The sequence below is a fragment of the Pleurodeles waltl genome, chromosome 3_1 (genome assembly GCF_031143425.1).
Source record: "Pleurodeles waltl isolate 20211129_DDA chromosome 3_1, aPleWal1.hap1.20221129, whole genome shotgun sequence".
NCBI classification, from domain to species: domain Eukaryota; kingdom Metazoa; phylum Chordata; class Amphibia; order Caudata; family Salamandridae; genus Pleurodeles; species Pleurodeles waltl.
Genome location: NC_090440.1, coordinates 806,326,188 through 806,352,129, shown reverse-complemented (window position 1 = coordinate 806,352,129; position 25,942 = coordinate 806,326,188). Strand labels below are relative to the sequence as shown.

Below are 25,942 nucleotides of genomic sequence, written 5' to 3'. Positions count from 1 at the left end.
TGCCCTATATTTATATGCCACACTTACTATGTATGGGGCTACAAAACTGAAGAATTTCACCCTGCACTTGGAAATCCTTTCAACACGCACGCTGTAAACAAACTGGAGCATTTTTCAAGATTTTCTTCGACACTTACATTTAGAACATTCACTTATAAACCAGGTGGACAGAATGCGAGACAAATTAGAAAATGCATTTTCAAGACACACACAACAATTTCTCAGTTCCCACCTCATTTGCATTAGAAATCTCTGACCATTGCTCGTTCAAAAGTTTGTGAATGGCTACTGATGTACGCGTGTTCGCACTTAGGACCTGCTCTAAGCACATAATATTGAACGTTTGGTCGTTTATTGCACCTGTGTGAAGCATATTTTAATAATGGGCACATAACACCCCTTTTCAAGTATGCGTGGCATTTGAGAGCCCGATAAAAGCTTTGTGAAGAATGTACTTCTATGTCCTCTGACATGTTCCTTATACATTGGTGTACAGCGCAATGATGCCCCGCCCTGCAGAATAGGAACAGGTTCCCGGAGTCTCCCATATCTCACAGACATTCGTTGGCCTTGGGTTGAATTGAGGCCCCCTAAATGTGTTAAGGGCACCTGAATCTCCCCCCCCCCCCCCCCCCCAGTGCCTCCCCCGCCCAACACACATACTAAGCCTCAGGGACCCACGTAACGCCCCTTCTGATATTGTCGCTCTGCTGGCGTCTTGGCTGAACCGCACCCTCTCAAGAAACCTTTAATGAGGGAGGGTCTAATTTTGGCCACGGTCGCTGCTAAATAAGTTCTACTGGTTTTGGCAAAGGTAGGCCCCTCACAGCCTTGTCCGTGTAATGCAACTCTAAAGGTTAATTGGTCTGCAGGAGGACTGTGAGGGTTTGGCTAATGACGTGCCTTAAGGCTTCTTTCCCTATACATGAAATCAAGTCCAGAGCACAATGAGGCCACGTTGCGGGCCACCATCGCTTCCGAAGCCCCCTGCTTCCGCACCCGCCTATAATTCTGAAACGGCTTCACATTAAAGTAGCGATGGCTGAAGGCAGTTCAGTTCCACCTGCATTTCATGCCTTGTTAGAAGGAGCTCGACTAAGTGCAGCAGCTCCACTGCTCATTACCATGGCAGAGAGCTAAAAAGAACCCTAATGAGGCAAGAGTGTGCGAATGTATGGCGCGCGCAAGGGAAGGCCGGCCTCCTACATTCCCCAAAGGATCCGGCCAAAATCTTCAATTTGCCATTTATGACAGCTAATTAGTTATTCTATTCAAAATCTTTGCTTTAAATAAAAGAACTAATTACACACAAAGGTCAGCCCCCCACCTCCTGTGAAGCACACATAATTGGCTTATTTCCCCAACATTGTGTGTACTGTATGCTTTTACACAATGCTCCTGGGCAGATGGCGTTAACTCTTTCCTCGAAGCAGTTCTTTTTAAAACTTTTTTTTCTCATTGCGCAGTTTATCAACGCATTGTTGACCTTTCTATGCAAGAAACCACTGAAACAGGATCTAGGCATCCACTACTTGTGAGTCGTGCATGCCTTCTACTTCGAATTAATGTCCTTGCCTGAAGCATCGGGAATAGAAATGAGGCAATATTTCAACGCATCAATCTTGTGTTCAGCATGTACACGTTTCACCTCATGGCATTGACATAGATGACGTTAAAAAAGCAATGATGATAATAATACTTCGAAATTCTTCTGTCTTGTGTAGGTCTTTGAACCGTACACCCTCATTTACGATGAACATATTCTATAACGGAACCAAGGAAAGTCGTATTTAAACACCAAATCTCTCTACATTGAGTTGCCAATGTCTTCCTTTATAGACTCAGTTTTATACCTGAAGTGAAACCACATTGTCTTCAAGTTGTCCTGTAGTCAAATCTCAGGCAGCAGGTGACAAAACGCCCCAGTCCCTAGAAGCAGTGCTGCACCAAAGAAAAGCTCCTCGCAACGCCCCACATTTTATGATACATTTTCCGTTACAGTTATTTTTGTGCTTTTATGAAATTCAATGGGGATGATGCTATGCGCGTTAAAAACGGGATTTATAGCATGTTCTGCTGATTTAAGATACATAAAGGCAGCATTTTTAGCATCAACTCCTCGGTCAGTAATGAGCACACCGTTGTGAATGACTCACAAGAAAGTAAGAAATCAGCTCCTTCGAGTTGCCTCTATATTTGGAGTAACAGTCCACTTTCTTGACATTCACAAAGAATTCAAGGAGCAAAACAGGGAAACTGCTATTGTTGCAGGTTTCTAGATGTACTTAGGTATTTAAACAAATACACATCCGGAAAGTAAAGGCACACATTTTTTAACTTTTTAAATAATATTCGGTCACAGGTAAGTACACTTTTCCCTGTCGATAACCCCTTTTCCAAGGTCCCATCAACGTTGGACGTGTTTCACCTCCTTTCTCACAAAAAACTGATTTACTCATTGTTGAACCTGGCCCTCTCTGCAGGGTATTTGCCTAGACATTTTGCCGTCACCCTTTCTGTTTTCTGAATTTGTTTTTGCTGGCACTAGGACTCTGTGCACTGCTAACTAGTGCTTGGGTGCTTGTGCTCTCTCTCTAAAACATGCTAAAATTGGCCTACACCTGATTGGCACTTTTAATTTACTTGTAAGTTCTTAGTATATCATATTGTTGGTACCCAGGACTTGTAAATTAAATGCTACTGGTGTGCCAGCCCTTAGAGTAGTACTTTAAAATATGTCTCAAGCCTTTCATTGCATCCCGTAGTGCAGTTTCAAACTGCAAATGCAACCTGGTAAAATAAGTCTTTTGCCAGATCTTACCCTTTTTAATAAACATAAGTCACCCCTAATGTAGGCTCGAAAGACCAATACAAAAGGGTGTATTGTATTTAAAAAGCAGGACAAGTGGGTTTCAGTTTTATATGACCGGTAGGAAAAAACTCCTAAATGTGTTTTTTAACCACTCCCATTTACTAACATTGAGTTTCCATATTACATTTAATAAGTGCTAACAATTGATTGGAAGCAGTAGGAATGCCCTGATTAAAACACAAATGAATTGTAATTTAAAATCCTCTTCATTGGTAAAGTGGAACCTCAAGTCACAATTCTGAAAATTACACTTTTAGAAAATTGACATTTTCTTGTCCTAACCAATTCTATGCCGCTGCCAGTGTCCTGTGTCACATGAATGTGAATGGCCCTGCTGTTGGGGTTTGTGTATTCCTGCCAGACATTGAGACAAAAGGGGCACAGCCGCAAGACTCATCCTGACCTCCCCAGATGGACCCACATCACCTCCATCCTCATAGGTCTCCACTGGCTGCTTGTGCACAAGAGATCCCTCCACAACCTCAGACCCAATCTCATCAACCACAGACTCTCCTTCAGGGGACGGAAGTGAGAGTATTAATAGGGTTTTAGGCTTGCATTGCTTTTGCCCTGAAGACTGCGGAGAAGTGTGATGTTGTGAATTGTTTTACTGGGTTGTCGTACTCATTTGATTGTGGCACTTGTTGCTAAAAAATGTCTACGGTTGTTGTTGACAGGTCCATTTTGGCCTAAGATCCTGGGATAACACTCAAGTGTAGAAGACATCTGGTTAATTTATTGTCTGCAGTGAGGTACTTGTCATAAGACGTTGTTGACAGTGAAAATAGTTTCCCTGAGAGAGTGTGGGTTGTGGTTGGTGTTACAAATGGGGTCTCTAGTTGGCACTGGTTTGCACCCTGTCCAAGTAGGGACCCTCACTCTAGTCAGAGTAAGGGAGACACACAGCTAAAATAACCCCTGCTCACCTCCTTGGTAGCTTGGCATGGGCAGTCAGGCTTTTCTCAGAGGCAATGTGTGAAGTATTTGTACACATTCACACAGTAACACAGTGAAAATACTAAAAAAGGACTCCACAACAGTTTAGAAAAATAGCCAAATTTATATCTGAATAAAACAAGACCAAAATGACAAAAATCCAACATACAAAAGCAAAGATACCACTTTTAAAGAGTTGCAAAGAGTCTTAATCCGGAGGAATCAATAGTTGTCTCTTTTTAACACATAGTACCCAGGAAGCGTCAAAAGCGAAGATGATGTGGGCTGCAGGGGAGATGAGGTGCAAAATGATGTGTCGGTTCCTTACTGCGCAGGGAAGGTGATACATCGGTTCCTTACTGACAAGGGAGGTGATGCGTTGATTCTCTCCTCGCAGGAGAGATGATGTGTCTGTTCCTTATTGGCAGGGGAGGAGACGTGTCAGTTCCTTACTGGCAGGGGAGTTAATGCATCGGATCTCTTCCCTCAGGAAAGGTGATGTATCAGTTTCCAGTCATGCAGCCTTGGTTCCCTGCTGCGGTGTGGTGTCAATATGAAAATGACACCCAGGGACGTTGTGTGGGAAAATCCAGAAGCACTGTGACAATAGAAACACAGTGGAACAGGTGCTGCATCGGTTCTTCCACCACAAGGTAAGAGCTGTGTTGATTTGTCTGCTGCAAGCTATGCGATGTGTCAATTTTCAGTTGCAGCGATCCACATGGATTTTTTTCCTCAGGACACCAGTTTCCACTTCCAAGGGCCCAGGGACTGGATTTGTCACCACTTGTTAAGTCAGGGCTCTCAGCAGAGGAGTCCAGGCAGTGGCGGATGAAGTTTGTGCTGTCCTGAGACTTCTTAACAGGAGGCAAGGTCAGTTCAAGCCCTTGGAGAACTTAGGAAAGCAGGATGTAGAAAGCAAAGTCCAGTCCTTTCACTCCGAGGACAGAAGTAGGAAGCAGCAGGCCAGTACAACAAAGCAACATGCACAGTGGCAGTTCCTCCTACAGCATCCAGCTCTTCTTCAAGGCAGAATGTCCTCAGTCCAGAAGTGTTCTGAGGCTGTGGTCTTAGAGGCCCAATACTTATACTCATTTCTGCCTTTAAAGTAGGAAAACTTCAAAGGAAAGTCTTTGTAGTGCACAAGACCCTGCCTTTGCTGCCCTGGCCGGCAGACACTCCTAGGGGGTTGGAGACTGCTTTGTGTAAGGACAGACACTGTGCTGTTCAGGTGCAAGTGAGAGCCTCTCCCTCCGCTCTAGCCCAGGAAGATCTATCAGGATATGCAGGGCACACCTCAGATTCCTTTGTGTGATTGTCTAGCTGTATAGAGTGAATTCACAAACAGCCCAACTGTCATCCTGACCCAGACATGTATTCCACAGCCAGACATAGGCACAGAATAGTTAAACAGGAAAATGCCCACTTTCTAAAAGTGGCATTTTCAAACTTACAATTTAAAAACCATTTTCACCAAAATAAGTATTTTTAGATTGTCAGATCAGAGACCCCAAACTCCGAATCTCTATCTCCTCTGAAAGGGAAACTACCCTCAAAAGATATTTCAAGCCAATCCCCATGTTAACCTATGGGAGAGATAGCCTTACAATAGTGACAAACAAATTTATCAATATTTCACGATCAGGACATGTAAAATACACCAATACATGTCCTACCTGTTAAATACACTGCACCCTGCTCATGGGGTTGCCTTGGGGCTACCTTAATGGTGACTTAAATGTAGCAAAAGGGAAGATTTGGGCTTGCTAAGTTGGTACACTTGCCAGGTTGAACTGACAGTCCCAAACTAACCACACAGAAACAGCAGTGGCCGGCCTGAGACATGTTTACAGGGCTACTCATGTGGGTGGCGCAATCAGTGCTGCAGGCCCACTAGTAGCATTTGATTTACAGGCCCTGTACATCTCTAGTGCACTTTACTAGAGACTTACTAGTAAACCAAATATGACAATCACGGATAAACCAATTACCAATCCAATTTAGACAGAGAGCACTTGCACTTTAGCACTGTTCAGCATTGGTAAAGTGCCCAGAGTCCTGAAGCCAGCAAAAACAAAATTCAGCACCGGATTAAAACAGGAGCACAAAAGCCAAAATTCAGGGGAACCCTGCAGAAAGAACCATTTCTAACAGCTGGTATTAAGTGAATCCTGAGGGCTCAGGGTTGATCTGTATCAACCGGAGTGAGAATTTCTGGTCAAATTTCACTTGTGTAATTGTGAAAGATACAGCCGGAAAGTGCATCTCCGTACAGCTTTGAAGTGTTTGAGTCGCTATCCTCTAGTGCGCAGACAGGTTGTTGATTTTTGCTGGCAATACTTTGCATTAGAAGTGCATGCCAGTTTGCGTGAGAAACTCAGTCGCTCAGACTGCAACCACTGAAGGCAGTGAGTGTGATGTGATTTTGTGCTGCACTGGTATAGGTTGGTTGGTGTGAAGCCGTGCTGGTATTGGTGGACAGCATTGCATTGCTATTGGTTTTGAACATCTTGAGAAAAGGATTGTGTGATCGAAATTACTTCCTGATTCAATCCAAAGTTATTGCGATTACGTTGGATTTGATAAAAAAATTTTTTTAAAGCTTTGAACAGTGCGTTAAAAAGGAGATGTGTTTATCCCAATTAGAGAGGGTCTAGATTTCTCACGCGAAGGAACTCCAGCATATTAGGTGTCATCAGTAAAAGGATTTTCTGCATGTGTGTGGCTTGAACAAGGTAGCAAAAGAAAGGGCATTTCCCCGTTATGGAACTTTTTATTTGAGAATTCTTGAAAATTTTAGGCGAATAATCTATGACTCGAAACCGCCTCCAAGACCCCTACAGTTTGAAGCCCATCGCATTTGGGAACTCACAGAATGTTTCCAGCTATTTCCAATGAAGAAGGTGAAAGCACAAAACCTAAGACTAAGAAGAAGACAGTAAAGACAGAACTGGCAACAGAAGATGAAAATAAAAAGACAGAAACTTAAGAGAGCGATTCAGATGACGAGTCCATGAATCAGCTTTGAATTGTCTGCCTCCTTATCATCCAGCTGCAACAGAAACAACAGGTGGAGCAACACAAATTGTAGTCCCAAATGTGCCATCTGCCCCAGCTGCACAGACTCCGATTCAGGTAGTACCAGGTACACCCGCAAATTCAGTGACACAGATTCTGGGTGCGAATCAATCAGTTCAAAGTGTTAATACAGTTCTGCCTGCATCAACCCCACTTGTGAACCAGACTGTGGCAATTCCTAATACGAATCAAACAATGCAAATACCCTGTGTGAATCCACCTGTGCAAAATTACATTCCAAATCAACCCATGCCAATGTTTAGTTCAGCTCAGACAATGTCAAATATTACCCTGAGTCAAACAGGACAACGCTAAAGCACTGTCCTAACTGGACAGAGTGTCCTCAGAATCAGACAAATCATATGGGTCCAGATGCATTAACAGTTCCTGTGACCATAGGCCCTGTTGTTTCTTTTACATGCTTCAGGTATGTCTGGAAGCAATTCTCATTCAATAAATGCACCAACAGTTCCTGAGACACCACTAATTCAACTGGGATATTGCCAACTGGTGTGCAGAGATCAGTATATTCCAATAATTCAGAAATGGAGAGAAGTGTATCTCTTATTAGACCGTTGAACCCTGTTGCAAGGTTTCCTCGGGGAAATATACTTCTCTGTATGCTCAGACCTGATCAGATTCAAAATGTACATTGCAGCACACCACAAGGAGGAGTGCCTTTTAACATGCCCGAGAACATGGCACAATTTAATGTCCCGATTTGGCAGAATATGGGATAAGCAATAGTAGAAGTTCCACTGATAAATATTATCAGTTTGCAATGTTTTACTGCACAGCAATTGACAGATTGGTTAATTTACTGGAGTTTACAAGGTGCAACAGGTGTATTGAATAGCAACATGAGAATAGAAGAAAGAGAGAGATAGATAAGTGATAATATCCAGATAAAAATTTAGGTACATTGAACACAGCCCATTTGTAAACGTACACTGAAAATGAACTGTGGTTCATGTGCAAAGATATTACACAACATACAGGACAGGCATATGTCAGCTTAGCAGAAGTAGCAGAGAAATATGATGTCGATTTAGACAAATTAAAACCCTTGAAAAGAAGTTGCAGATTAGAGTTCATCTCAAAAGACACAGCTAACACAAGGTCTCCCGGAATAAAATTGCATATTAAAGAATTGATTACATACATTCAGAAATGGGGAGTGGCAGATAAGTGGGAACACAGATGGGCAAAGAAAAGAGATCAGAAGAAAGCAAAGCCAAATGCGCCTCTGGCAGGAGCAAATCAAGCCAAGGATAATGTGGAAATGATGCTCATAAGAAAAATAGCAGGTGGAGGTTATGTACATTCACCCTGGAGTAGGAGTGATATTTTGTCTTTCACCAATGATTACCTGACATTTGGAATGATACAAGCAGACAGCGAGATTTGTGAAACTTTCAAAAAGACTGTGGGAAGATTTGAGTATGTGTTTGACATTGTGGTGCCAATTGATTTGTGAAGTAAGGCAGATGTATGATGCATTTTACCAGTCGGTAATTTGCCATGCATTTTGCCATGTACCAACCCTATTTTGCGAGTCGGCAACCCCGACTGTTCTGTCCTTTAAGGAAAATGGGATGCATAAAAAAACAGCTTTAATTAAAAAACAGTCACAGACATAGTGGACTGCTGACTTCAGCAGGTCACCCTCACTGTGTGTGTCAGCCATTCCCAATAGGTCACATATTGTGACCTGCCTCATGAATATTAACGAGGCAGGTCCCTTGCGACCCATTTGGGAATCATAAACAGTGTCAGAGACACTTTTGTATATCAGCTTTTGGACCCACAAATTGTGAGTTGGTAAAAATTGCAATTTGCGAGTCTCAAAAGCTGACGGTGATACATGTGGCCCTGAATGTAAGAGGAGTGTTGATTGGCCTGACTGTGAACCTCAGAGAGATCTAATTACAGGTGCATCAACTGAAGATGTGATGAAAAAGTATTGTATGGTAATCAAGTTTCTGAAAAACAAAGTGTCCCTGAAAGATATTGATTGGCCGAAAATTTACAAACTAGCCCAGGAATCAAAGGAGTCAATTCATGCATACTATGATAAACTGCTGCAAGCTTTCAAACAGCATATAAGTACAGAAACAATAGAACCAAAAGATATGGGTCATTTTGTGATTAGATTTGTGCAAGGATTGAAGCTAGACATTAGCGAGATGATTCAGCAGCACCTGATTTTTAGGCAGAACCAGCCGGCAGATGAGATCCTACGGTACTCAAAGTACTGCAGTGATGGGTTAGAGTTGAAGCAGAAAAGGCATAATGAAAAGGTAATTGTGATGCAATTGAAGGCTGCCCACAACGTTAATCATAGCCCCCAGATGATAATGCAAAGTGTGCCACAGCAAGTGACCAATGTTGTTCAGCCCAGAGGTAGAGGCGTGATGCGCAGGTTGATCAGAGTGGAAATGTTGTTGATAATTTGACCTTGAAGAAAACTAAGCCTTGTCATGCTTGCGGAAATTTTGGACACTGGTGCAGGGAATGTCCCTATAATAATGTGCATAATCTAGTGCAGAATGCGGGAGTTGCTCATGCACACAGCAATGATCCAGTTAAAATTCAGAGAGTTTAAAGACCCCAAGTACAAAATGTGAATGTGTCCCCAGGACAGCAGATACAGGTACCACATGCCCCTATGGTGCAGCAACAGCAAATGGTTGTTCCTCAAAATAATGTGAACCAGGTTGCAAATGCAAATCAGATAGCATCATAGTATCCCTGATAGAGCTGAGTGAAAATGAAGTTTCAGAAATTCTCCAAGCTGATAGTTCTGATGATAAGGATTGCATGTTAGCTGCATCCTTAGAAGTAGATCAATGTGGTCCCTATATAAATACCAGTATTATGGGACATGATGGGTCATTCTTGGTTGTCACTGGAGCTACACATTCCACTGTCAGAACAGCAGAAGTGCCAAATTTCCGTCTTTCAGGAAGAAAGAGTCAGGTTGTAGGAGTTGCAAATAAGCAGTTAACAAACCCTGTAACAGAACATGTCCCATGATCCTTAAATTGTTATGTAGAGCATTACAAGTTGACCAAAGATTGCATTTCAGGTATAGACCTGAGGCTTCAGGACGTGTAGAACAGATTAATGAAACACTGAAGTCCAGACTGTTGAAAGTATGTGCATCAAGCACTTTGAAATGGCCAGATGTGTTGCCTCTTGTCCTGATTAGTATGCGCAATACACCTGACCGAAAGACTGTGTTTTCTCCTCAGGAAATTATCATGGGGCAGGCCATGAGATTGCCAGCAGTACCTGCAAATGCGCTTGTGAACATTACAGATGACTTATTATTGGATTTCTACAAAGGACTTGCTGCCGTGGTTCATTCTTTGTCTCATCAGAATGGAGAAGTCACTGCACAGCTGAGTTTTGTCGTGACCTATGTCCAGGCGAGTGGGTCATGATTATAAAGCATGTGAGGAAAACATGTTTGGAACCACATTGAAAAGAGCCTCACCAGGTAGTTTTGGTAACCAGTGCAGCAGTAAAGTGTGCTGGTCTCCCGAACTTGGTAGATGCGAACCACACTCGCAAAGTTCCAGGTCCTTTTATGATACAGCACCTGTTCCAGAAAGGTTAGTTAGAGTAAGTGAGAGGGATCAGATTAACCAAGATGTGGGGACTGGACAAGTGGCTACTGCAGCGCAGACTCAGTGTGATGAGGTTATGAGTGAGCCAACAACAGAGGATGGTACAGAAGGGTTGAGACAGAATCAGTTGGCTCAAGCAAACTCAGATGCTGATGAAGGAAGAAAGAGAAAAGAGCTGTCCTCTGAGACAATTGGCGAAAGAAGCATACAGTGCCAACTGTACAAGTACCTCCAACTATTGCTGAGGAGACTGTGATAATGAGAGTTGAGGAAACAGATGATCAAAGAGAAAGAGAGTGCCAAGTTGAAGATACTCAGTTCCTGAATGGACATACTTTGCTGCCACTGACTGGGAACAGGACTTTGTATCCTTTTGCTTCAACAAATCAAGTCCAGGTCAACATTCTTGAGACTGAAATTGCGTTGGAGCTGAACTTTGAGATCTCATTGCCTCTTGATGAAAAAATTACATTTTAGAAATGATTATTAGTGACTACCAGCTGTGCCTTCATTACAGACATTTGATCTTTTAGTAGGAGCCTTTAGATATTTGCAAATAGAGACAACTCTTGATGAATCTCTAGAAGATCAAGAAACTTTGTGATTAATTTGCTTTTTAAAGAGACTATTTTTTATTACTGCTTTGCTTAAAAATAAAATGGACTGAAAAGCACAGTGATACATTAAAGCTGCTTTGCATTTTTGATTTTGAATTCAGATTTTTGGTCTCAAATTAGAGAACACATGGAGTCAAATCAAAATAGTAAGTAGATGCATATGGATAGGTTTAGTAGTAGTGACAGTAATCATGATTATATCGATATTCATTGAACTGAGTTTGCCATGATAGATCAAGATCTTCTGTATAAAGATGGGAAAGTCTTACACACCGACAGTTCTAGAGGTGATTTGTCAGCTAATGTGTATTATAAATTACTTCATGAGTATGTAGATACCATGGAAGCTAGAGACTGTTGCCCAGTTGCTTTCATCAGTAAGTGAGGGAATAAAATATCAGAGTTTGCCCCTAATATATGGAATTCCCTGTAGTCTGTTATTAACACAGTTGTATCAGCAGGAGTATTATCAATATTTTAATTCCAATATTGTTTTAAATTGTTCCCATTACGAAGCATTTGAGTAACAGTGCCAAGACGAAAAACATTGACACAGTGGGAGGTATTTTCAAACCTACATTGACCTTTGGAACAGTTTAAGCCGCCCACAAGAATAATCTGACCTGCATTCTTAGCCCAGTAGAAAAGGAGATCATTGGACAAGTTGAGGAAAGAAGGACAGCAATGAAATTCAAAATAGAAAAAGGAATACTTTTACAAAATTGGGAGAAAGATGCAATATATTCAGTGTCTGGAAATCAAAGATTCCTGGCCTTAGATTGGCCACATGTAGGAATATTATGTATATATAGACCTAGATCAAAGACCAACACATATATTGTAGGTACTAATAAATGTGGATGAGTTTTTGTTAAAAATGATTGGACTTTCATGCTGAAAAGACAAGATACTGCCATACCAGGTGTTTATTTCATATGTGGGGAAATGCCTATTACAAGCTGCCAGAAGACTAGTGTAGTACATGTGGAGCATTTTAATGATCCAGTTTGGGATGAGAAATCAAACTCCAGAGTAAAAAGAGGAGCAAGTGCCTCAGAGATTGTGGGTGATATTTTTGGTGCCATGATTCCATCAGTAGGTGTGATCTTGAATGATATCAAGATTAGAAAGTTGTCAACACTAGTAGTTACGTTATCTACAGACACTGCAGGTGCCATATTGTTAATGGACACAGAAATGGTTGCTGTGATATCAATGATTTTGCTAAGTTGCCTTGCATTGGACATTTTTCTCGCTATAGAAGGCGGAGTTTGCGAAATGTTGCACAACAATGTTGGACATATATCCTGACAATAGTAAAGAGATAAGGTGGTACATTGCAAACATGACTGACTAGAAAAAGGATCCAAAAGGACTGACATCAACAGGTGCATGTGAAGTTATAGGTTATGGTATTTCAACCATTGGAAGGTGGTTTGGAAACATGGGAAAATGAAGTTTGGGAACCATCTTAAGACCTCAGATGATAATAGCTTTGTGTGCCCTAGTTGCAGCTGGACTGTCAAACTGATCAAAAAGACTGAAAGAGAAAAGAGCAAAACATAGATAGATGAGGGAAGAGAGTAAATGGAGACTAGTAGAAGCATATAATATTGTAACCATAAGCAGTTAGAGGATTACAGAAGACCTTACCCAAATAAACCTTTGAAATTTTGAGCTGTCTCACTGAATGAGAGTAGGAGTATTTGGAGGTGGCTAAGTTCCCCATCAGAGAAGGGACTGAAATAGCCGACATTTTAGTGATATCCCTCATGTCACAAAAGTCATCAGATTGTGACAGCTTATGCCTTATGCTAATCAAAGTGCTAATGGTTTGAACGTAGACATTGAACTGACACTATTTATTAATCTGCAATCATTTATAATGTAGAGTTTGACATAGGTGGTTATTGAGTTAAATCCAATGATAAAAGGATTAAACTGATATTAACATGTAACTTAGACTCTAGACTTACAGAATGTACTGAAATGATATTGAATATCCAATGATTAATGATTTAGATATGTGTGCAAAAATAGAAGAAATATAGTACTTCATTATACCTATTGAAATGTATTAACAGAATCCTTTGCCCATTTTATAATTAATGCAACATGCATATCATCGAATAAGCTTGCATATTAAATGTGTTTATTAAAACAAATAATTAAATGTATTGCTGTAATTCTTTTGTGTTAGCCTAAGTAAGGCCTGCTATGTTTGTATTTCATGCCTGCAGGAAATGCTGATTCTTTGTTTTCATAAAATGAGCTTGCTTTCATACTTTGTTTCCATGAGAAGGATAGCTTTTGGTAATAAGTCTTATTGTTTAGACATAAAGAGTAGTGTAATTGTGTCCTTGATATCGGAGCATCCTGAGTAGATAGATAACAAATTATACAATTGATTCAAACCTGCGTAGAGTCACACATATGGAAGATGTTCCATGACAGAGCTGGGAAGATTCCTTACAGTATCAACCTGGAGTCGTATGATCAAATATTATTGGGTGATGCCCCTTCAATGTAATATGGACTGCTTTCCAGAGTGAAGCAAATTGCTTTATAAAATTTAATACACTGATGGCCAGTTGGATTTTGATCAGATTTTACTGAACCTTTGCTGATGAAGAATTCCTGAATGCTAAGGCCCTTCGAGAGGTATCTTCCTCTCTGCATTGTCCCTTTGGGATGCACAGCTAAGACTTAGAATTTTGCTTCCTAACCCCTTCAAGGAGACTCTTGACTGGGTTTCTGACATGCTGAAGCTTTCCCTTTTTACCTATCTTTTGCCCACTTTAGTTAGAACCTTGCTGCCAGAGTATTCCTTCTTCCAAATTGTTTTTATCCTTTTTTTCTTTGGCCTGCATGTGTTCTGTCCCACACATGTTAATCCTTAATTTGGCCATGGTAGGATTTTCCCTTTTGCTCAGCTGAAATTATATTTTAATGACTGAAGTTGATTGATGCTTGCTATGCCTTTGCAATGCTTACTTTCTATATCTCAGCTGACTGGGATAATGTTTAGTGTATTTGCTATCGAATGCTTAGTCTTATCAATGTTACTTCAACTAAACTTATTTTCCTGCTTTGGGCAACACTTGGTGATACTGTATCTCTGAGAATAATTTACTTGACTTTGAGCTTGAGTTTGTAATAAACCCCCTTCACTTATTCCTAACTGGAGTTTTCATTCTATGTTCAAATGTTCATACTGTTTAAATGTATTGGTCTATATTGAAATTTTGTTTTGTGATTCTACCACACTCTATAACTGGGTCCAAAGGTCAATTGGCCTGGACAAGCATTGATTCATGAGAAGGATGGCAATCCTGTTTAAAGTGAGACATGTAATGTATATTTTCATTTCTGGAATCCAATTGGTATACTGCAGGTGCACCTAAATAACATAGTTTCAAAAAGAACCATGCATTACGGAGACCACCCCCATCCAGGCCATTTTGGACACTGTTCCAGCACTGGATTTTTGTGTGCTAAGACTAATGTAGTCTGGGTGTTGCAATCTTGTTTAATTTCTAGTACACTGACCAGACTAACACATAAAAAAATCAAGGATTTGTAGGGGAAAATGTAAGGAATAGAGACAGTGTCCATAATAACTTGGAGTGTGGTAGCCATCCTACATGTCGTTATCACTTCCTGACTTAATACCTTTTCCTGACATGGGCAAATCCACTATGACAGCTAATAATTTGGAAAATGTGCTAAAGCACAGTTTTTTTCTAGGATCTCGGGCCTGAAACAAGGTACCTCTGATAGTTTGGAAAGCTGTGACAATCAAGTTGGTAAAGTGAACAAGTAGTGTTGGGAATCCCCGTGTTGATATTTTGAGTCAGGTTTTCCACAGCATACATTTTTTCTTTAACATGCGTGCAGCTGGGAGATGGGGGGCATCTGTTGGTGTTTGGCTGTTGGAGTTCACCTAGACAAATAATATAATGGCTTTGACCTCTCATTATTCTGGCTGACCATCAAAAGGAGAATGCAAGGTAACCTTGTCTCCAACAGAGCCAATCTAAGTTAACAGATTTTCCACATCTGTGCTTGCATCCACATGGAAATGTTACTGTTAAAAATGAATCTACAGAAGGAAAGATGTTGTGGTAGAAGTGCAGGGAATCAAGTTTAGGACAAATAGTTAGTCAAGTGGGCATAGAGGAGACATCAAAGTGCTATATTTCAGAACTGAAAAACAATTTGGTAACAATAAAGGTGTACCAATGTTAGTATATCACATATAATGAGCATTCACATTTGACAATCTTAAATATTATAATTTTTAGGTCTGGTGGTAGCCAAGACCAATTGATCCTACAAAAAATATATACGGAATATACTTCAACCAACTCTCTACATTCATTTGTCTACTGTTGTTCTTCTTCACATTTTCTTCCAATCACTACATTATCCAGCATGGGGCAGTTGGTTTACCCACTTCAGAAATTGGTTAATTTTACTATAAGAGTCCTTATTCTGCTCTTTCACAAGGAGCACAACAGCACACAAAGTAGTTCTTCTTATGCAAGAGGCTACAATGGAAATGTGAGTTTTGACAAACATATTTTTGCTTTTAGGCATTTTTTATATGGCCAACGGCCCATGCAACTGATCCAACGATAGACTGCTATAAAAGAAATGATGTAAAAAGCAAGCACAGGCAAAGCCAAAAGCCTTACACTCAAAATCAGATCTATTTTTGTCTTGGTCAATGCTTGGTAATATTGTTGAGGTGCATGCTTTCATCAATAGTGACATATAGTAACCATGTTCAGAACACTCTACTGAATGTTCTTTTGAGAAATACTTATATCGCACCCATACTACAGTTCTCACTATTTAAGGTGTTTGCAAAAAGCACAACTGCCACTTTTGCTTTTGAGCCCCTTTCCAGGGCTGCCATCAAAAGAAGCCTATCTCAAACAGACGTCCAGAACTTTTTCCTGTCTACTCATAGACAGTAATTGGATGCTGCTACGGGATGGCTGTATGTCGAATATCAACTGCAAAAATATCGAGACATGAAAATATTGTGTCCACCAAATTGTACAAACGTGAACATTCATAAAATGTCTGAATTAAAGATTGTTTTCTGACAGTGGCTCCATATTTACAGAGTCTTGCCGTAGACAAAGATTATGCACTTTGATTTCTTCTGGAAATATGACAGAACCTGGATTCAACTCTTTTAAATATATAGCTCCGTTCTCACAGCAAAAGCGGAAGACTCCGAAAATTGACTGAGAGTTATTCTTAGTGATCTAGAAAGGGATTGTCCAACAACATTTACTTTCAGATGCAATGATTCACTTTCCTTGACTGTGGATTTTCAGCCTTTGATTAAGTGAAACTAGAAAGCTGGCATCCAAGTCAAGAATTTCAAAAAAAGATATTAGAATCCTCAGCAAGCTAGTAATTTGCACTTTTCTGTCTATGGTGGGTAATGCTGGAAACCATTTTGTGTAGAGGTGGCTGGGCCACTGAAAGTTCAAGCCAGATGCCCAGCTCTGGCTCAGCTCTAGGTTCTCCTGAAAACTAGAGTCCAAGACAAGCAGAGGTTTCATGTGCCTTCTGTCTTCCTCCCTCATCTACCCTCATACACAAAGAGCTAAAGGACAGCAAACTTTGAGGTTAAAAGGAGAGACACATACACACCCATTTAGTGGCTGATATGTATGAAGTGAAACCAGAAACATGGGAATAATCCAGCTTCCACGCATAACCAAACTGTATGATCTTAGACAAATAGTTTATTTACCCATTCCTCCCTTTTCTTAATTGCAGCATATGAAAGCACCTTCAAAGTATGAATTCAGAGTACCAGTTGTACATAAATGTATTGTTACAAGTTGCTTGTCTCTTAGTTCACTAATGGCATTATCACCAGGGTGGGGGCAGGAACAGTTCTAAGTTAATGTTTAAAAACGTTTAATCATTTCCTCACAGTGCAGTGATATAGAGAAATGTATTAATGTTAAAGCTTCCAGCTGTTAAAATGATAAAATTTTTAGAACTCTGAAGAGAATTTAACATTTTTTACATAAGGTTTATTGCATGATTACCATGTAATCATTTTCAGGGTTCAGCTTGCGCATGGGCTCTTAGAGAAAAGTCAGACCCATGGATCGGCTCTGGCTTGGCTTGCAGTCTTTAGAAGCTCCCTAACTAGTCCAAACTCTCCTATACAGATTTTCCAGTTATCATTAAATGTACAAATTATGTGTAGTTGAAAGTCTGAATGAGCTACTAAGATGGCCCAAGGATTAAAATGCGTATTGTTGATCTGTATGATCTGAAGGTCACAAGCTTGAATCCATCCATCCAAGGTAATTAAACTGAGTATCATTAAATAGGGTAATGTTGGATTTGGCCCTTTCCGCAGGGTCATCCTGAGACCTATTGCCTTCACCCTCCTGTTTTCTGAACTTGTTTTTGTTTTGGCTTTTTTGGCTCTGTACACTTTACCACTGCTAACCAGTGCTAAAGTGCTTGTGCTGTCTCCTAAGACATAGTAGAAATGGCTTAAACCAAATTGTCTTATTTAATTGATTTCTAACTCCCTAGTAAAGTGGGACTACATGTGCCCAGGAGCTGTAAATTAAATGCTACTAGTGGGCCTGCACCACCAATTGTGTCAGCCACTTAAGTAGTCCTTTAAACATGTCTCACGTCTGCTATTGCAGATTGTATGTGCAGTTTTAAACTGCCATTTTGGCCTGGCAAAATAAACCTTTTCCCAAGTTCAAAACCTTCCTTTTTCATGCATATAAGTCATCCATAGTCTACACCCCACGTCCCAGAGGACAGGGGGCAGTGTATTTAAAAAAATAGGGCATGTATATTTAAGTTTTACATGTCCTGGTAGTGTACAAGTCTTACATTTGTTTTTCACTACTGCCACTGGCTCACGTGATAGGTGTAGCTGGCAGCTAGTCTTTGTGTATTGCTCCCAGACAGTGAGATAAAGGGAAGGTAGGGTTGGGCAGGATGGGTCACTCTGAGTTAATGAGGGGGAGGAACTGCCATCTACCACACTTGCACATCATATAGGCTCTGTCTAAGTACTCTTGTGATCCCAGAAAAGCATGGGCCAGAACAGGGAGGAAGCAGATGGCGAACACCTCAGTGGGGTGGAAACCTCTAGAAGCATCCTCTATCTGAATGTAGGCACTAGGTATAAATATTGGATGCTTAGATCCAACTCTTCAGTACACTTCTGGACCTGTGGACTCTGCCAGGAAGAAGGACTGTTGTGCAGCTGAAAAGACTGCCACTCAGCTAGACTTGCTGCCCGGAAGGACTGCTGCCCTACGGTGCTGATCTGTTGCCCTCCTAACCTCTTGCCTGGGTGAGAAGGACTGGACCTGCAACTGCACACCCAGGACCCTAGAGTGGCTCCAAAGGCCAGTTGGCTGGGCTGCTGATCAGAGGCCTCGGGTACAGGTTTCCAACCACTTTGAACCTAGTACCTGGACTCTGTCATCTGTGAGTCCTGCCCTCTCAAAAGGTGCCATCCCAGTCCTGGATCTTTTGAAGTGGGCTTGAAGGTCCCTCTACCAGTCCATCTGTGGATTCTGCAGAACTGACTCATCTCCTCCAGGCCACGGGACATCACCTGCAGAACCGGCTTATCACCTTTGCTGCCTGATGCATAGCCCTCGGAACCAATGCTTCACCTCTGTGCTGCGGACTTTCCCGATGCAAGTGCTTTGCTGCTCCCTTAGCTGTACATTGGCACTGCTACTCTGTGACGTATCTCCACAAAAGGACATCTCCTCACCCAATGCAGCCCATCGGAACTGCGGTTGTATGACGCATTTCTACACAAGGACTTCGCATTACATTTCACAGGTCCCCAGAACTGCTGTTGCGCAACCCATCTCTTCCCCCAGACAGCTCATTGCCTCTGCTGCCCACCACATCCTTAACATGCAACCAGGATTTACGGTACTCATCTTCAGCAGGCCTAACTGGCTCCCTTTAGTTGGGGCGTGCTCAATCGCAGTCGGCCTGAAATTGTGACTTTGTTCCAGTCCGGCACAACCAGATAATCTCAGTGGCCGCTTAGTGCTTTTTGGTGCTATTTCCACTCTAATCTTTAAAGTTGCATATTTCTGGTCCTACTGATAGGGTTTTTGTAATTTTGGTCTTGATTTATTTATTAAAGCTTACTCATTTTTTTTAATTGGTGTCGAATCTTCCCTGTGTTGTTTTCACTTAATTACTGTTTGACCTGCTGCAAAAATACTTCACACACTGACTCCAAGTTAAGTCTGACTGCTCTGTGCCAAGCTCCAAAGGATTGAGCACAAGTTAATTTGGGGTTTGCTCATTACTTTACCTGGACAAAGATTGTGATAGCTGCTTGAGTAGGGTTTCACTCCTTCTCAACCAGTAACCCAATTTCTTACATGTATTAACTGCACTTGGAAGTGGCAGAAGTATAGTGAGAACTATTATAGTAAATGCAATAATTTAATATAATAAATATTCTTTGCAGCGCTGCTACTGATCATCCCAATCACCTTATCATGTTTGCTGTTGAGCTATCAAAAGAAAGGGAGAGTCTACTGATAAGCTCCTCAAGATTCACTCTTCGGTGCTTGAGTCAATGACCTAGAAAATAAGCAATAGTTGCTACTTTAGAAAGTGCATTGTTTTTATTGTTTTGTATGACTCCTTGCTGGTTCTTATTCTGGATTACTCTCTGACGTTTTTGGAATGGGACTGGGCCTCACTTTAAGGGTTTACATTTACTGGGTGCTCATAAAATAAATTTTAAACAATTTCATTAAAAACATGGAACAGTAAGAGGATCGGGTGTGGAATGGAGCCAGGAAGCATCAGAGAGCAATGCTTGAGTGGAGAGGGAAAGGGAGTATCAGAGAGTGTTTGTCGACAATACGATAGTACAGGAACAAGTGACAGGGAGGGATCAAGGAAAGTTATGCAATCCCATGGAGTGCTGGGAGAGAAAGAAAACAACCAATGGCAAGGCAAATAATAGGTCTCTTCTATGCAAGAGGTATTGGCTTTGCAAAGGTGTTTTAGCCATGTTGTACCCCAGCGTGGCTGCTTTTCAGCATGGCTAAACATTAGTGGCATGAGAAGAGAGGCGTGGAATGTCAGAGTGGAATGGTGAAGACTGGAGTAGAGTATTGTAGATTGGAGTGGCACTGTTTGGAGTTGCGTAGAGTCTCATACATTTGAGTGGCATGGAATAGAGTGGACTGATGTAGAGTGCATTGGCGTAGAGTGTTGCAGAGTATAGTGTTGTAGAGTGCAGTGGCATTGCATTCAGTGGCTTACAATGCAGCGTCATAGAGTGGATTGGCGCAGTATGGAGTGGTGCAGATTAGTGGCGCAGATTAGAGAGGGGCAGATTGCAGTTGTGTAGAGTACAGTGGTGTCGAGTAGAGTGGTGAAGAGCAGTGCAGAGTGGAGTGGCATAGAGGTGAGTGATGCAGAGGGCAGTGGCGCAGAACAGAGACAAGTGGAATACAGTGCAATGCATGGAGGGGTGCAGAGAAGAGTAGCATAGAATGGTGCAGAGTACAGTATAGTGCCATACAGTGCAGAGGCATAGAGTGAAGTAGTGCAAAGTAGAGTGGCATAGAGTTCAATGGTGAAAAGTGCAGTAATGCAGAGTAGAGTGTCAGAGTGCAGTGAAGGAGAGTGGCATAGAGAGCAGTGGTTGTGCAGTATAGTGATGAGTAGTAGAGTACAGTGGCTTAGAGTACAGTGACAGAGTGCAGTTGTGGAGAGTGCATTGGCGTATAGTACTGTGGTTAAGAGTAAAGTGGCATAGAGTGGGTGGCATTGAGTAGAGTGGTACAGAGTGGAGTAGGGTGCAGTGGCGTAGAGTAGATTGTTTCAAGGTAGAGTGAAGAGGTATAGAGCTGAGTGGTGCAGGATGGAGTGGAGTTGAGTTGAGTGGCACAGAGTAAAATGACAGAGTAAAGTGGCGTTAAGTGCAGTGGTGCAGAGTTGATTAGAGTGGCATACAGTGGTTGGCGTAAGGTGCTGGGGCATAGACCTGAGTGTTACAGAGTAAATTGTATTGGCATAGAGGGTACTGGCATAGAGTGCAGTGGCAAAGAGTGCAGTGTTGCAGGGTGTCAGAGTACAGCAGCATAGAGTGGAGTTGTGCAGAGGAGATTGGAATGGCCTAGACTGGAGAGCAGTGGCGAAAAATTTAGTGGTGTAGAGTGGAGAAGAGTGCATTGCCATAAAGTAGAGTGGTATGGGGTAGAGTAGAGAGACATAGTATGAAGTGGAGTAGAGTAGAGTGCAGTGGCGTAGAGTGGAATGGTGCAGAGTGCACAGGAGTGGAGAGGAGTGGTGCAGAGTAGAGTGAAGTTGTGTGCAGTGGCGCCAAATAAAGTGCAGTGTGAGGAGTGGAGTATTCATGGTATGGTAGCACACTGCCATTACAGACAACATATTTTCAATTGAAAAAAACATTACATTTCAACAGTCATGCAGTTTTTTTTTAACAAAACTATACTGTGCATCACCTAACTTAATGATTCATTTTGACCACATTAAAGTATTTGTTTCCAATATGCTTCAGAAATAAAAAATGTGCATTATTTGTGCGTTCATAATTCTGATATATTCTGAAATACTTACACAATTCATTTAAATGTTGTTGTGTTCTACAAACAAAACTCTTTCATACCCCCACTTTCCATCAAGATTGTCATATAAAACCTCCCACTTTGAAGTCAGAGAAACAAGGATAACCAAGCACCCTTGGAATACAGTGCCTGGCCTTCTCTTTGAATGCACAGCAAATGTGACAAGATTATAAAAAAGTTCACCGCCCTGCTTACAGAAAGAGACCACTCTGAAGGATTCTGTGAATAACGTTTTGGCTGGGGAAGGACCGAACTCAAGCTGGCCAGCCTAAAACTAATGCAACCAGCAAGTGGAAAGCAAGAAAATTTGAATAACTAACCACCGAGCCAATGGCAAACAATGGGCAGAATGCATTTCTAGGTCAACTTTCCAAATGTCCTCAAGATGTCTTTAGCAAACCAGACGTAGACTACGACCTAAAAAGGGTCAGCAGTGGAAGGCTACAACTTCTCCTAGGCGGGACAAGCCCAAGAAAACGGAGGAAAGCTATTGAATCAAGAGCAGAGGTCTGACATAGATCTCATGAACGATGGAGTCAACCAAAGCCCACTCTATGTATATGTTATGCATTGAAAAGTATATGTGTGCAACAGACATCTCAATCTGTCTGAAGCCAAGAATGCAGTCCGAATGCTCTCATTTCATTTTTATTTTATTTTGAGCAGTATTATATATAACACAAACTCGACCTAAAAGTATTGGAGCTGGTTACATGAGTACCTGTTACACCACACATCACACAAGGTCAGATTCATGTTTTTTGGCACAGGAGATTAAGCAGTTTGTCCAGAATCACAGGCTGTTGAGCTGCTGTTAAAACCCAAACCTAGGGCCAGATATATGAAAAAAAAAACTTAGAGAATAGCAAATAGCGATTTTTAAGAAATCACTATTTCTGAGTCGCAAAATGCAATGTAACAAATTTGCGATTTGGACATAGCGATTTCTTAAAAATCGCTAATGCAAATTGCGAGGTCCAAATACCGAATCGCTAAAATATTTGTGATTCGGTATTCGAAAATCGCAAATTGCAAAAATGGTCACTTGGCACAGCCTGATGACATCACAAGCAGGAAGTGAGTCAGCCCAGGCTGTTTGCAGGTACCACACCCACAGGAGCAGCAGAGAGTCACAGACCAGCCCCAGGGAGCAAGTTTGTGAGCAAGCCAGGACCTGACATCAACATGGCCAATGCTTCTAATGGGAAGGAGAAGGGAGAGAGAAAGAGGAAGCTGAAATTCAGTGAGCAAGAATTGGAGGTGCTCACTGAGGAGGTGGTGAGGAGCCATGACCAGCTATTTGGGAAGAGCTCACTCCAGGTACCAGAGAGTGAGAAGCGAAAACTCTCGGCTGACATCAAGACCAAAATCTGCGCAGTGGGGGTTGCGCAGCGCTCAGTGGAGAAGATACGAAAGAGGTGGTACGACCTGCGTTCCCGTGCGAAGGAGGGGGTGGCCAGCAGGCTAAAGGAGGCAAGGGGCACAGGAGGCGGACCATCCACCCAGACACGCTCCACCCCCATGGAAGAACTGGTGGCAGACTATGATTCTCATTGGTTATGGCTACGGATGTCTGCTGGAAGCCATACAGTGCAAGAGATCTCCACCCCCCCACAATGACACAATAGAGATACCATCCCCACATACATAATCCTGAGCATGCAGGGCCACTTAGGTGTCTTTCCACGAGCATCCTTAGGCCTTTGATTGCTAGAAGTGGGCAAAGTAATTTATCTAGAATAAGTGATGAATTCCTTTTACTGGTTTGCCCCTTAAGGTCCTACAGTGAAAGTCATGCACACCCCCTACATCTCCTTCCTGTCTCATGTCAACTCCTGATGACTGGCCAGGACTGTATTACAATCCTGTGTCCAGCCACACTGCACCACATCGCTGCGATCTACTGACCATAGAAGGTGTATACAATTGTGGTGTACTTCCTCGCATCACTTTACATTTGGTGGTAAGCTAGGAACATTAATTCCACCCTTCATACATCCGCTTGCTAATGTATAGATACTACACACTGCAGCAAGCGTGGGACAATTCAGACTGCTGCAAGCACGAGCTGAACTCCCACAGAGCTCTACCCTGCCCATAAAGAGCCTTGGATAATGGAATCACATTACAACATCAATAACTGTTATAACCAACCACAAAAGAGCACTTCTTACTGCATCAAACAAAGTAAAACCTAATTTGTTTGTTTTGTTTTCAATAGTTTTGTAAATTAAATGAAGACTGGCCCTGGTCACAGACCAGTGTCTCTGTGTAGCTTCATGGTGATGTGCCATGGCTTTATGCGGGTGCTTTTCTAAGTGAATACAATACAACCTGTTACTGTATTACTGGAACTGTTGGCAGTTTCTTGCTGCTCGCATCCCCATCACAACCAATCTACCCACACAACAAAACCAACTTGCAACAAAATTAATGTTTTTAAAAAATGAAGAAGATTGAATGGCATTTCTTAACTTGCATGACAGCACAAGGGCTGAACAATGGAACTTTCAAGCAGCATATGTAAACGAACAGCACTTAAAAGATGTTAATTGCAGAAAATTACTCAATGGAGGGCAATTAAAAGTCTTTCAAGATCCTGAGTGCACTTAGGTGACTCAGACACTGGCATCCAATGCAGTCCTATATATCTTCAAGCCCTTAAATATAAAAAGGGAGGCAAAAAGTGCAGAAGAGAGAAGTCAACGAGAGAAGAGTGTTGTGTGCATATCATTTCTTTTAATATAATGTGATATAAGGGGTTGTCAAAAAATGTCAGATTCCGAGAGCATCCTAATGTATCTAATTCAGGCTGGGGTAGGGGACTAACACATGGCAATGTTTCTTTGCTATTCAGAACACCGTCTATTGACTCTCACCCCACTTTAAAGTGTTGATTACTAGTTATTTACCATGGTATTGGGCGACCACTCGGTCACACAGGCAACTGTCATTGTGTATACTAAATCAGTTTTTTGGAATGTTTTGTAATATGTGGTTACGTTATTGCACCATTGCCGTACTATTTTAACCATACAACAAGCAAATTGTCCATCTTTGCCTACTCTTGATGAAGACCACATTGAACTATTTGGTATTTCTTTAATTAGGGTCAGGTGTGGGGGATAGTTCAGTCAATTTAGATCGCCCTAGGGGTTTAGGTATGAATAAGGCAGCTCCGCCAGAGATTGGGTGATTTTTCACATAATACATGGGGGGCAAACTCTACTCTTGTAAGTGGTATCATCTAGAGTAGCTGTCAGATTTTCCTTAATGTTAATACATTTCATATTCTAATCCACCATGTATTCAATGGTTGTGCGGTATGTTCCTTCAGTGGTGTGTTCTTGAGTCATGCGGCTAAAAACATGTGTGCTAGTAGTAGGTATTGTGGGGGATTACGAGTGCTCATCTCCCATGGAGTCCCTATAACAATCAAGATGGAAGACTGTGCATTCATTTTGAAAGATTGTGTATACTTTCAATAATCCCTTTCTAATATTTTGCGGGGTAAAAATCGTTTCTACTGGTGTTTTATGTCTTCCTTCTTCCTCTCTACATGCCACTGTGCTTGGCCAGTGCGATACTTGCATGAGTTTATAGTTTTATCATGGCGATAAATATAAGAGTTCTACACATGTGTCTCTATTAAATAGCTCCCCCTTCAAGTACAGATTAACCATTCTCAGGGGGTTACCATTTCCTCAGACCTCGACTCCAAGATCCACCACTCTGGGTACAAAGTCAGGATTCATTGCTCCTGGCAATAACTGTGAAGGGTAGGAGGTTGATGGGGCATTTCTAATTATTATATCCCAATTGTTCAAAAGTGTGACTATGGGTTGTCATTTTAACAAGCATGAGATATGTATGTGGCTCCAGTGATCAACTATATTAATTCCAAACTTTTCTCTGCCATCCCTGAGGTGAAGGATTGTAGAGGGAGTCATGTTTTCTCAAGTTCCATACCAAATGATTGAATATCCAGCCTTTCAAATTAAAAATACCATAATAGTGAAATAATACCACAGCAACAAGACAGTGAATACTGTTGACCCTCTAACTACAGTTAGCTGTCCGATCCAGGGGTGGCTCCTTCGCTAAGGTGGAGGACCGTCGCCCCACTGGATTGTGGGGAAAGGAAAAATA

The 25,942-nt window shown here is 41.6% G+C and overlaps 1 protein-coding gene across 10 annotated transcripts in view; it reads right to left on the bottom strand.

The window, feature by feature from the left end:
- Positions 1 to 25,942, bottom strand: part of LMO1 (LIM domain only 1) — a 514,229-nt gene that overhangs the window by 177,889 nt on the left and 310,398 nt on the right. The gene's annotated exons all lie outside the window — the stretch shown is intronic.